The 11,178-nt window shown below is 36.9% G+C and overlaps 2 protein-coding genes across 5 annotated transcripts in view; one reads left to right on the forward strand and one right to left on the reverse strand.

Moving 5' to 3' along the window:
* The window catches only part of CMSS1 (cms1 ribosomal small subunit homolog), a 239,393-nt gene that overhangs the window by 25,332 nt on the left and 202,883 nt on the right, over positions 1 to 11,178 (forward strand). The window lies entirely within an intron of this gene.
* FILIP1L (filamin A interacting protein 1 like) overlaps positions 1 to 11,178 on the reverse strand; it is a 205,311-nt gene that overhangs the window by 23,578 nt on the left and 170,555 nt on the right. The window contains exon 2 of one of the 4 annotated variants that reach the window (XM_083820331.1): positions 3,814 to 3,918. The exons of the other annotated variants lie outside the window; for them this stretch is intronic. The gene's annotated coding sequence lies outside the window, so the exon portion shown is untranslated. The remainder of the gene's footprint in view (positions 1 to 3,813; positions 3,919 to 11,178) is intronic. 4 annotated transcript variants of the gene reach the window in all.

The raw sequence follows: 11,178 nt of genomic DNA on the forward strand, positions 1-11,178 counted from the left end.
TTACTGATATGTAGTTTTTATGAAGACATATGTTATGGCTACTTTTATAGCTCTCTTTATTATCTGTATTGATGCTTCTTTTTTTTTTCCCTGTCATAAAGAAAGTCAAAATCCTTTGAAATTACAGCAGCAACAACATACCATAGCTGTTGTGTAATCTGTTGGCTTTATCTGAATCAGTCAGCACTTCCCGACAGAATGCTAGCACTTACTTTAAAATTTGTTTTCCAGTATGTTATTTATGTGTAGATATTTTAAATCATTAGTTCATACTAGGATGCAAATCTCTGTGAAGGGTGTCTCAGTTGCAAGAGACTGTGTGGAAGGCAGATCTCCTGATAAGGAAATTTATTTTATCAAATGAAGACTTTTAATGAGGGGGGTGTGAGTTCTGCTCATTACTCCACAGACTACCACAGAGAGGTAATCGTTGTTTTATCTGATGCTTAAAATGCTGACTTGCTTTACAAAGCTTAATAAAAGTCATATGTGATGAATGGCGTTGCCAGTTCTGGGTTAACTTGGGCAAAATTTAAAATGGATAACCAGATGTACTTAGCTGTGATGCTGAGTAAATGTAAACAGGATAATATAGTCTTTGAAAACCAAATTAATCTGTAACAGTAACGTTGACTGTGACCGCGATTTCACAACTGCTAAGCTGTTGAAAAATCCTCCTGGTTGAATAGGGATATAGATGATATAAAATCCAGTGTAAATTTGGAGACAGTAAATGGCATCAGAAAAGTTTAAAATTTGTATTGGTAAGTTTGAGATTTAAGACTGGATCAACAATGGCATCTGGTTGGAGTAATTTCAATCCATTACTAAAATTCAGTTTTACTTTATCCCAAAACCTCAGTTGATAAACAAACAAACAAAAAACTGTCTTGAGTTATATTCTTTCCATATCTATATATTCTTGGAAATCACCTATCCAAAGACCAGTCTTGTATAAAAGTAGTAATGCCTTCTGTGGCAATAACTGTTCAGATTTGCAATGTATGGGTTCTTAATTCCAGCCATTCACTTCTAATCTTGTAATGCCAGCCCTCTGCAACATCTGAGGTTATGAACAGGGAAGATTCACGATTTGTAGATGGGAGTGAAGATGTTGACATCCTATTAAATTGCTGGCAGTTTTTTTTTTTTCTCCCTTGACTACCTATCCTGAAAAACATAATTGTAATGAGCTCTGTCCTGACAAGACCTCGGTAGCAACAAGCTTTACTTGGAGTTGCCTTAAAAAAATCTCCCAGAGTTCAGCAACTGGAAAGCATGGCACAATGAGTTGTGAGCTGTATTCTGATGTGTTACGTTTTGGAGATGTACTTCTTTCTTCCTTCCCTCTTTCTATCAACAACTGTTTCAAGTTATTTCATTATTCTTTGAAGTTAATATCTATTACCGCTGGTATTTCAATGGCATACAAGTGTTAATCCTCTTCTGTTCTCAATCTAAATGGGTCAATAATTTAACAAGCTCACATGAATATGACTTGGGTTTTGGTGGTTAATAGTTTGAGATTTTTTCATATTACTGTAGTGCATTCTCTCCTTCCCCCCCAGCAAACTGCCTGTAAAGTCGGAAATAAAGCAAGTGATTTCAAATGCAACACCAGAATTTGGAACTCTTCAAATTTACGTCAGCCAGGAAATTATAGTTTTGCAGATGGAAAGCTTTCAGAAGGAAATGGAAAGATGAACCACAAGAGATGTGGTATAGGGGTCAAAGCACCAAGACACAGACAAATCTTTTCAGTTACTAACCCAGGTCCTGCTTTTTTCTTTTCTTAAGCTTAAGTAAAATTTTATGCCTGGACTTTAGATTTATTAAAATGGAAAAGCAGTGTTGACTTGCTGTAATGGATTATTTTGAGAATTAATATTAATCAAAAGAGGTTTTAATGTTATAGTTACTAGTCAAATTACGCCAAATAATGCTTTTGATAATGTGTGAATTTTAAATGACAATGTCATTGAAACGACTACATTTTGAGCAAGTTAAGTTGGTAGGAGGGGTCCTGTGTCCTTAGGAACCTGAGCTTTGTTTTAAATGTATATTTTAATTATTACTAATCAAATGTTATTGCTTGACCATGCATTGTTGAGCTGTTCTTACAAAACCCAGTGTTACAAAGCTCGCAGTACTACGGAGGTATAGAGGATAGTGCTTCTCCACCATTTTTTTTCCCCATGGGCAGGTGTACATGTTTGCATTTTCTGTATGGAGTATCGGTACTGGTAAGTGTTATCATTGCAGCCTACTGCTACCATTTATCTAATGAAAAATGGTAGAAGGAGTTAATTGAGCTCCTGAAAAGTGTCTTTTCGAGCCCTGCTTGTCTTTCCCCCATGGGAAGATGGGCAAGATGCATGCTCTTGTTTGTGCCTCAAATTCTGGAAGTTCCTGGTCAGGTTGCTACTGGCACTGATTACCCCAAGCAAGCAATTCGTGTTTAGTTTATGAGGTAAATGCTACCTGCATGTTGTGTTTACTGTTCATAGAAGTGTTAACAGTTTGAGGGCTGAATTTTTGACTCTGGTGTTTTGTCTGCATCATTCAAGTGACTAATGAGTTTGCAGAAGTTCTGAATCCCTGAACGTGTGAGTTGCTTCAGCTCTCTGTAAGTTTCTAACCCTTTAGTCTTCCTTTTACACTTGTCAGTTTAATACTTCTTTTAGATTAAGACACAGTCTGAAATTTATTATCTATAAGAAATTTCAATAGATAATTCCTGCCTGTAATTTAATATTTTTTTTTCCCCAGAATATAACATCATAGAGTATAGGTTCAAGGTGGACCTCAATTTTTCAGTGTTTTTTCCTGGATGCAGTTGGGTAAATAGGTGCTTTTCTGCTATCTGATTCACCTGGTGCTGTTCTGTTGTCTTGACCAGAACTAGGCATAATTGTGCAAGTATCCAATTCATACAAACTTTTTTTAAAACTTCAATTAGTTAATATTTTTGGTATGACAGAAAATGGCACTTGGCCAGCAACAACACATCATGCTTCTCAGAGGAGACTGGTTAGTCATAAATGTCATTTTCCCATAACATTTACAGGAATTGGATGTTCTCTAAAACAATTTTAACACACATTTTATATAGAAGTAAATGTCTGGAGCTGCTCTTTCATCCATGAGCAGAATAGGCACTGTGCCTATCTCTTATGCTGCCATGGCCTTATTTGTATGTTACCGGTCAGCAGCAGTGGCAAAATTTAGAACTTTCTGATGGCCCCTTCCAATTGCCACCAGTACCTGGATAAGCTGCCTGGATAAGCTGCAGTCATACAGCTGCCACTTGCTTTTAGACAGGTGGAAGTTGGCTGCAAACTGCAGTGTGTTCTTCGTGTGCTCAATACATATGGCAAGAATTTATGTGCTTAAATCGCTATTACAGTATTTTGTTAATATTGTAAGATAAATGGTAAAGGTACCTCAGTACTGAATGGGCTTGTCTGGGAAGGCTTGGGAGTTCACCATCATTTTGAGGGGGGAGTGGGTGGTACTTAAAAACAATTAGACAATTATTCCTTAGGAATGATGTAGGTGTTGTCTCTCCTGTGCAGGTGGATAAAATTACATGACTTATTGAGGTCATGTTTATATCCATAAAATCTTTACTATCTACATACGCCCTAAGACAAGAATAAGCCCTTTTTCGTGTGCATGCTTCTGAAGTACATCTGTGTATAATAAACTCCGGGTGTATGAAGGCTGGGCTGAGGTGGCACCCCTTCCTTTCTTTAGCACAAAATATGAACCTTAATTTTTACTGCAAGTTCAGATTGAGAAAATTAAATTTACCTTGTTGTCAAATTTCATGAAGCTGATCATTTTCTTGTAGACCTGATAACGTGAGGGCATCTGTTTTCCCTAAAATGGACCTTTCCATCACTTCCTCTTGGAGGACTAAAGTGAAAAAGAGATGGTAGCAGTGCAGAACAGCGCAGTTCAGTGGCTAAAGACAGCTTTGAAGCTACAAGTGATGAAGAATGCTGTCAGTTTAATACATTTTATCAGTGAACCATACTGCAAATTATGAAAACTATTTCTCACATATTACAAATTGTTTCTGGGTATGATTCTAGGTATTGGAGCTCTGTGATTCTGAGAGTGTCACTACCTGGGAAGTAATTCACTTCCTTACTATCTGTCCTAATCCTGCGAAATGTTTTGCTGTATGTCTTCTACAGCTGAATGTGTTGGGACTTGAAGCGTGGAATGTTTGGAGGTTGTGTTGTTTCAATAGGACCTCGGTCCACCTTGGCCTGGGAACACTCAGTGAATCATCTAAAGATGCATGTTTGGTTAAAGCATGTTAATCCTTAGCATAGATGCTCTTATTCAGGATTTAAGTCACCTTTGCTTCTCCAAACTGTTCCTCTTAAAGAGGACTAAAGCACCATTTTAAACCATGGGATGGGAAACTACAGCTGAGAGCTGCTGCTGCTAGTCTGAGAAATGTTTTCTTTTAGTTCTAAGGTGTACTTCATAGATTTAATTCACATATTTATATAACAAGTAATTAAAATAGTATTTTCACCTATGATTGTTTAAGTAAACATCTTTTACTCTCAGGTTGATTATGATGTATTGAAGTAAGGTTGTCCATTCGTCTATGGCCTTGAGTATTCACTGTGTTAAACATCAAGCATCCTGCCTAAGCATAAATGAAAGTTAGATCCTTTAGACATCTGTCCAGTCAAAGTGCCAATAACAGTTTGTGTTTAGAATCAGCTTTTTTTTTTTTTTTTCTTGTAGCTACTTGCACGTGTGTTCAGCAGCTGGAGTGACTTTTGCTTGCTTTGGAAAACAAATGTTTCTTCTAGGGAAAAAAGATCTAAATTGTTAGGACGAAAAAGTGGACTTAGCTAGTTCTAGCTATGTTATGTGCAATGGTTTCTTGAACTCTTAAATTAGTCTTCTTAAAGCCAAGAGAGATGCTTACTTTTTCCATCTTTAGTTGGTTTCTGTTTTTTTTTTTCTTTTTTCTGTCTTTCAACAACTGCCATAGAAAAAAGGCCTTTTTAGGAAAAAGGAGGGTCATGTCCATGTGTATTTCCCTTGCCCCTTCAAATAAAGGCTCCAAGTGTTCCCTGTTCTTCAAACTGTTAATTCAGTTGAACGATCTCTACCTCATTATTGTACCCCAAATTGATTTATAACCAGGAATCATTATGTGACTGAGGGGCATTTGGCTACATGCCCTATTTGATCACTCTTCTTGCCTCCTGGCTGATGATTTGTGATGCTTAGGTTATATTTTCCTATTTTCAGATGTCACTCAAAAATGAAGGAGCTGTAGCATGCTTTCATGTACAGTATGTTTCTGATGTAATACATTTTAGCTTTTATCATTAATTTAAAAAGTGATTTCAGTTCCTGAAAATAAAAGGACACCATTATCTCTAGACAAAATGTGCCAGTTATTTGGTTAACTGTGTTAGCCCAGATATATGAGAGGGTCATATACAGATTATAAAATGTTAAATTCTTGTCAAATTCTGATTTGTTGTCCCCCCAGTTAATCAAGACTAAAATAAGAGAATTTTGCTGTATACAGGGGAGGCAATAATTATCTAGGGCTTTAATCAGAGGATGGGAACAAAGCAAGGACAAGCTGACACTTTCGTAAGTGACTGCTCCTTTCTATGCTGTGTTGCATTTTCTTTCCTCCTCCTTTTTAGGGGTTAGCAAAATCTCTACGCTTTAAGGTTCTTGTCAGCTGTTTTCTGCTATTTTCCCAAAAGGGAATCACGGTGTGCACCAGCTAGCAGAAGCCTAAACACTTCCAGCAGTTGCTGTCATCTGTTTTCCCCACGCTGTAGACAATCTATTTTATCTGTCTTGGAATATCCTATACAGAAGTTATACTTGATAACTTTGCTTCAGTGGGTTTATATACCCCTGTCCGGCTTACCCATATACATGAAAATGCAAGTACCTATTTATGTGTTAGACATGTTTTTATAATCATATTTTAGGAGAAGTTTTAAGCCTGCCAAGGTTCATGGTGGCCTTTTCATTGAAGCCAATTTCTTATTTAATTTGGGAGTGATGTGGACTGCTAGTCAAAAGATTTTCTCTTTACGTGAAAGAGTATATGGTACTATTTTGTAAGTTCAGAAAATGTTTCAGCTTTGAGCATTAAGAAATGACATTTTTTCCACCTTCCTATATAAAATCATTAATAGCTGTTTGAGGACCTAGTTCTCATAGAGCTACATCCAAGTTAATATGTTGAGCATTGGATTTCAGATATTTGAATTATGGGCTAGCTGCCCCAAATGTGGAGTTGTGGTACCCCCAGGTTCAGGAGACCAAACTTAATAAATAAATGAGGCTTATTTCATTCACTTTTCTCTTCTGTATGAAGGGATCTGAGGCAGAATGGCTAAAGTTGAGTAAGTTCTTGACTGGGAGGAGTATTCTGTAGTTGAAAACTAAAACAACTGTGACATTTATCAAGCTGCTTCTAAGAAATATCTATGTAGCTAAGTAGAATCCAGTCATGTTTTTTAGGAATGTAGGGGGTGGAATTAATTTCAGGTAAGCCAGGCTTAGTGGTGGTGAAATTTCAAGATTTTCATAATAATTTGGCTTAATGACTGAAATTTCTGCAAATTTTACCTGAATATTGATTAAAACAATAACAACAAAAAATGATGAAATTCAGGTAGCTCGTACTTTCCCTAAGATGCTTTTATCCATGAGTTAAATCAGATATGTAATTAAAATGTGAGCTTTATGAGTAGATTACTATTACTTTCCATTTTTAAACAGCCAATCTTGTGGTTTTTTTGTTGTTTGTGTGCGTGTGTTTTCCCTCGTAGTAGCAACATACTGGTTAAGGTCAGTATTTTAAATTTTTTCCCGTCTCTTATGCACTCATTACAGTAGTTGCTATGCAAACACTAGATGAGCTTTGTCCCTCTACTCTCTTGCAGTGAATTGTAAAAGAAATTGCCTTGAATATTAGGTTTCAAGCAGATCTTTAAAAAAACAAAACAAACAAAAAAAGACCTCCCTAACCTATTGTTTCTTTTAACTTCAATGCAGTTGTGTTCCTTCCCAGGCCTTTGGAATTTAGTAAAGGACAATGAAATATGGTTCATGCATTGTTTCACATCCCTGAAATGTATGCAAGATTAATCAATCCCTCCACCCCCATTTAAAACAGAAATAATAGTAGATTTTTTTTAAGGTCTCAGTTTTGATCGCACTGTTTTTGTGTTTGATACTGTACAGGCATAAACATGAATATTGAATGTTGTCTGACCTGCTGGGTATGAATGATGCTGGACAAAACATCTGGTGAGATTAGAAAAGGTTTTCTTTTATAAACTACGAATGGTCTGTTTATGGAATTATGCAAAGATCAAAATGCCTCTGATAGATAACTTTTTTTTTTTCTCCTAGTCAAAAGTATTTCATTTCGCTTTTTATATTTTCAGTCATGTTCATCAGAGCTTTGTGTCCCCTGCTTAGTAGTACTTGTGTCAAAGTTTGCTGAAGCTCAAGCACAAGGTGATGGTGGGCTCTGGTTGCTCTGCTTCTATGAGCATGCAGTGTGAAGTAAAACAGCATGGGTTCTTCAGTGGCTGCTCTCTGGTGGTTATCTACAGGTCCCCTTGCCCAGCTCAAGGCTGAAGTGGATGTTTTACACCACCATGACGTGCACGATGAACTGTAGCAGAAGGGGTGACTTCTGCAACAGGAAAATGTATGCATTTATCAACTTGAGTGACTGAGATCGTAGGACTTTGAGTTGTGTTGAAATGTTGCTAAGCGAGGTCAGTTTGAGCTTTCACCCCCATTTTATTATTAAAGGAGGGCTGGGTGTTATCTCATCTTGGATAACCTAGCGTTCATTTACTGCAGGAGCATTCAACTTCTTTATCACCTCAGTTCGGTTACTCTGCTGAGCAGGCAGTGCTTTGAAAAGTGTTGATTTTGTTTGATTTTGTACTGTTTTTAAACTGGAGACTACAAAGTGCTTCAGAAAATGATCAAATATACTTTCCTTGAGTTTCTGAACATTCGAGGAAAGTGAGCTGTAAATTCCTGAGTGTGCTCCGTTGGTCAGGCTGTGTGAGATTGCTGTTCTTGACCTTCCAGAAACAACATGGTGCCTTGGCCGTGCAATCAAAGTGATTCCTGTCTCACTGACAGGAAACACAGCAAACCTCAAAATCAGCATAATGTACCAAGAGCCATTAGGACTCAGAATGCCCATTACTTCACTTAGAGCACGAGACTGGGCACTATATTTAGAATTTTTCAGCCATGTCTCTTACCCTCTTAGAGCTGAGTAATACAGTTTAGTGAATGGTGAACTAACTAAGCTTTCAACCGCATCAAAAAAGCTCAAGGTAAACCTCATGTATGCCCCGGCAAAATCCATTTAAAATGAGGAAGACAGACCTAAGCAATTAAAATAAATGTATTTTTAGTGGTAAGTTATAGTTTCTAAGTTCACATCAATTTGATGACAGGCTGAAGTATTAAAGGGAACTATTAATGAGTCAGAATCAAATTTTATAGGATGGTTTTTAAAGATATGTCTTTCTACATTATAACCTCCTTAGTATTCTCTGGCTTAAGTGTTTTTATGGGTTATTTTAATTGCTTCTGTAATGAACTGTGTTCAGGTCATACCACACCCAGAATGTGAGAGAAGCTGTTTGCAGGAGAGTTACTGAGGAGTGGTAGCTGCTTGCTCTTCCATGCCAATCTACATCTGATAAAGGATTTTCCCTGAAGAAAAGTGCGAGCTTTTTAAGAACTGCCACGCAGTAGAAACTGTTGCTAGGACTAAAATCAGGCTTCCCTCTTTTTTTTTTTTTTTTTTTTAAATATCCCATGACAGTGGCAAATGTGATCATTCATCACAGCAGTGGGTAAATAACATTAAAGTGCTGTTAGTAAGAAAAATCAGGCAGTGGCTTGATTATATTAGTACTAATGGGGAAAATAAAAAAAGTGCAAGTGATACCTGTTGGTCTTCTAGATCGATCTCTAAAAATTTTGCTGTCAGCAGTTACGTGATATCGGTCGGTGGAAGGAAGGGAAGTGACGGGGAAGGAACAAAGGGCCAATGCAGTCTGATAGGAAGCTGACTTTAATTACTGGAGGATGTGCTTGTTCTTAAAGTGCTTTCTCTTTACATTGTATGTTGTAAATAAATAAATAAATAAGGAGAAACTTAAGTGAAGGAATGCAGGTGCCTAAGACTAAATTACATGCCAATTCCTTTCCTTTACTATCTTCTTCCCTTTTACCGTTAAGTGATGCAAGCTAACATTTTGATTGCTTAAAATTAGATAGTCTCAATACATACGGAGAAATCTGTGACAAAACAAATGCATGTAACACTGTGGGGAAAAAAAACACAACTGCAAGAAATGTTAATCGTGATACCTAAGTAATTATTTTGGACTTTTACCAGTAGAAATGAGAGCAAAATTGGCCCTGTAGGTATTAAGTGAAGAAACTTTTCCCGTTAGAAGGAAGTCTGTCTTGCTGGAAGACAGACTATGGGAAATAGATTTTTTCTGTTTATTGATAGATATCATGATTTGTATTAGACCAGCAGTATTCACAGTACAGATGGTACTCTGGATATTTCTGAAGCAATAAATAACAATACATGTTGCCCTCCTGTGCTGGATTTTGAAGAGCTGAAAGTCTCTTAGCTATGGGTAGTCTTTTTTTCTATTTCTACTTACTGCCTTTATGAAATAAGTTTATTGCAAGTGTAATATTTCTGTAAATATTCTTTATCCTGTTGTAGTCCTTTGACTTCTGCTTATGCCTACTCTTAAGACACGTTTGAAGGTCTATTTCTTAATTTTGGTTTGTAACATATCTTTTCACAATGTAGCTAACGCTTCCCCTTTATAACTTGCCAATGCATTTACTAATTACTAAATTCACTGGAAACAGGATGTATAGGAAACTAAATAATCGTTTACAGGGAAGAGATGTAGGTTGCAAGTCTATAGATAGAGCAGAACAGCACGCAGAAGATGACATTGTAAGGGTTTAGGATACTGATCCAGGATATTGGTTTTCTAATATAAACTTCCATTTGTTGTGGTTTCTGGGATTCTTTTCATTCTATATGTACTGTACAATGCCCTATTGATTCTATAGCCAGTCAGACTAAAGATATCAACAGAGGTGTAGACTGCTTATTACAAGGAAGATTATCTTGGAAACGTGGATGTGACCTTTATTTAAATGCCAAGGTGAATAATACACAAATATCTGAGTTATCTTTGAAATGAAATGTTTGTATATATTTAAGATTTTAGAGCCATGGAGAAAATGACTATTTTTTTTTTGTAAGAATTGAAAAATGTCACAAAACGTTCACATGGTATTTTGATTCTTAGTCTCTAACTCCTTGTATGTTGGACAGTACAGCTAGGCAAATAGAATCATTAAGGTTGGAAAAGATGGGATTGTATCAGCTTAAATTTTTCTTAAATACATACATGAGCAAGGATTTTGTAGGATTTAAAACATTGGATGAAAGAGAAAAAAACAACCACCTTTCTGCTGTCTGTATGAACACTGAATGCCTACACCTTTCTGCTATCTGTACTAACGCTGAATTCATATTAAGGAAAATGGAAAAAATACAACAAAATCTGGTTTTCCTTTTGAGAAGAGTTTGTCTATTAAGCAGTCGAACTTGTGCAACATTTAAAGTGCACATAAGACTCAGGAGAGCAATGCTTAGTAGCCTGAACTTGCAAGTAGGACAGTGCAATTGACTTAATGGCAGTTGTTCCTATAAACAGCGATTTGACAGGGCTTGGTCCTTAATCCAGGGAGAGGACAGTGTAATTTTGTGTGCTGTGCAGATGTGAGCTGTAAACACGCTGAAGTCTGCTCTTTCAAGGTGCTCAGTGCCTCACCAGAGCTGCTTTTCCATCTCAGTTTCTGGAGCTGCTAACTGCAACACCTTGCAGAGTCAGCCTCAGAGAGATCAGCAAGCTTTCTGATTTGTAAAGCCTCTGTTTGTCTGGTGAGCAGTGTTTCAAGTTTTTTCCTGAAAATCTGACAGCTCTGTCCTCTCGCGACTTGACACTTGCACACAAGACACAGAAGAGGGAAGCAGCGTGTAGGAGTTGAAAAGTTTGTTAGTAATTAAACTGGTTA

The sequence above is a fragment of the Anser anser genome (genome assembly GCF_964211835.1).
Source record: "Anser anser genome assembly, chromosome: 1".
NCBI classification, from domain to species: domain Eukaryota; kingdom Metazoa; phylum Chordata; class Aves; order Anseriformes; family Anatidae; genus Anser; species Anser anser.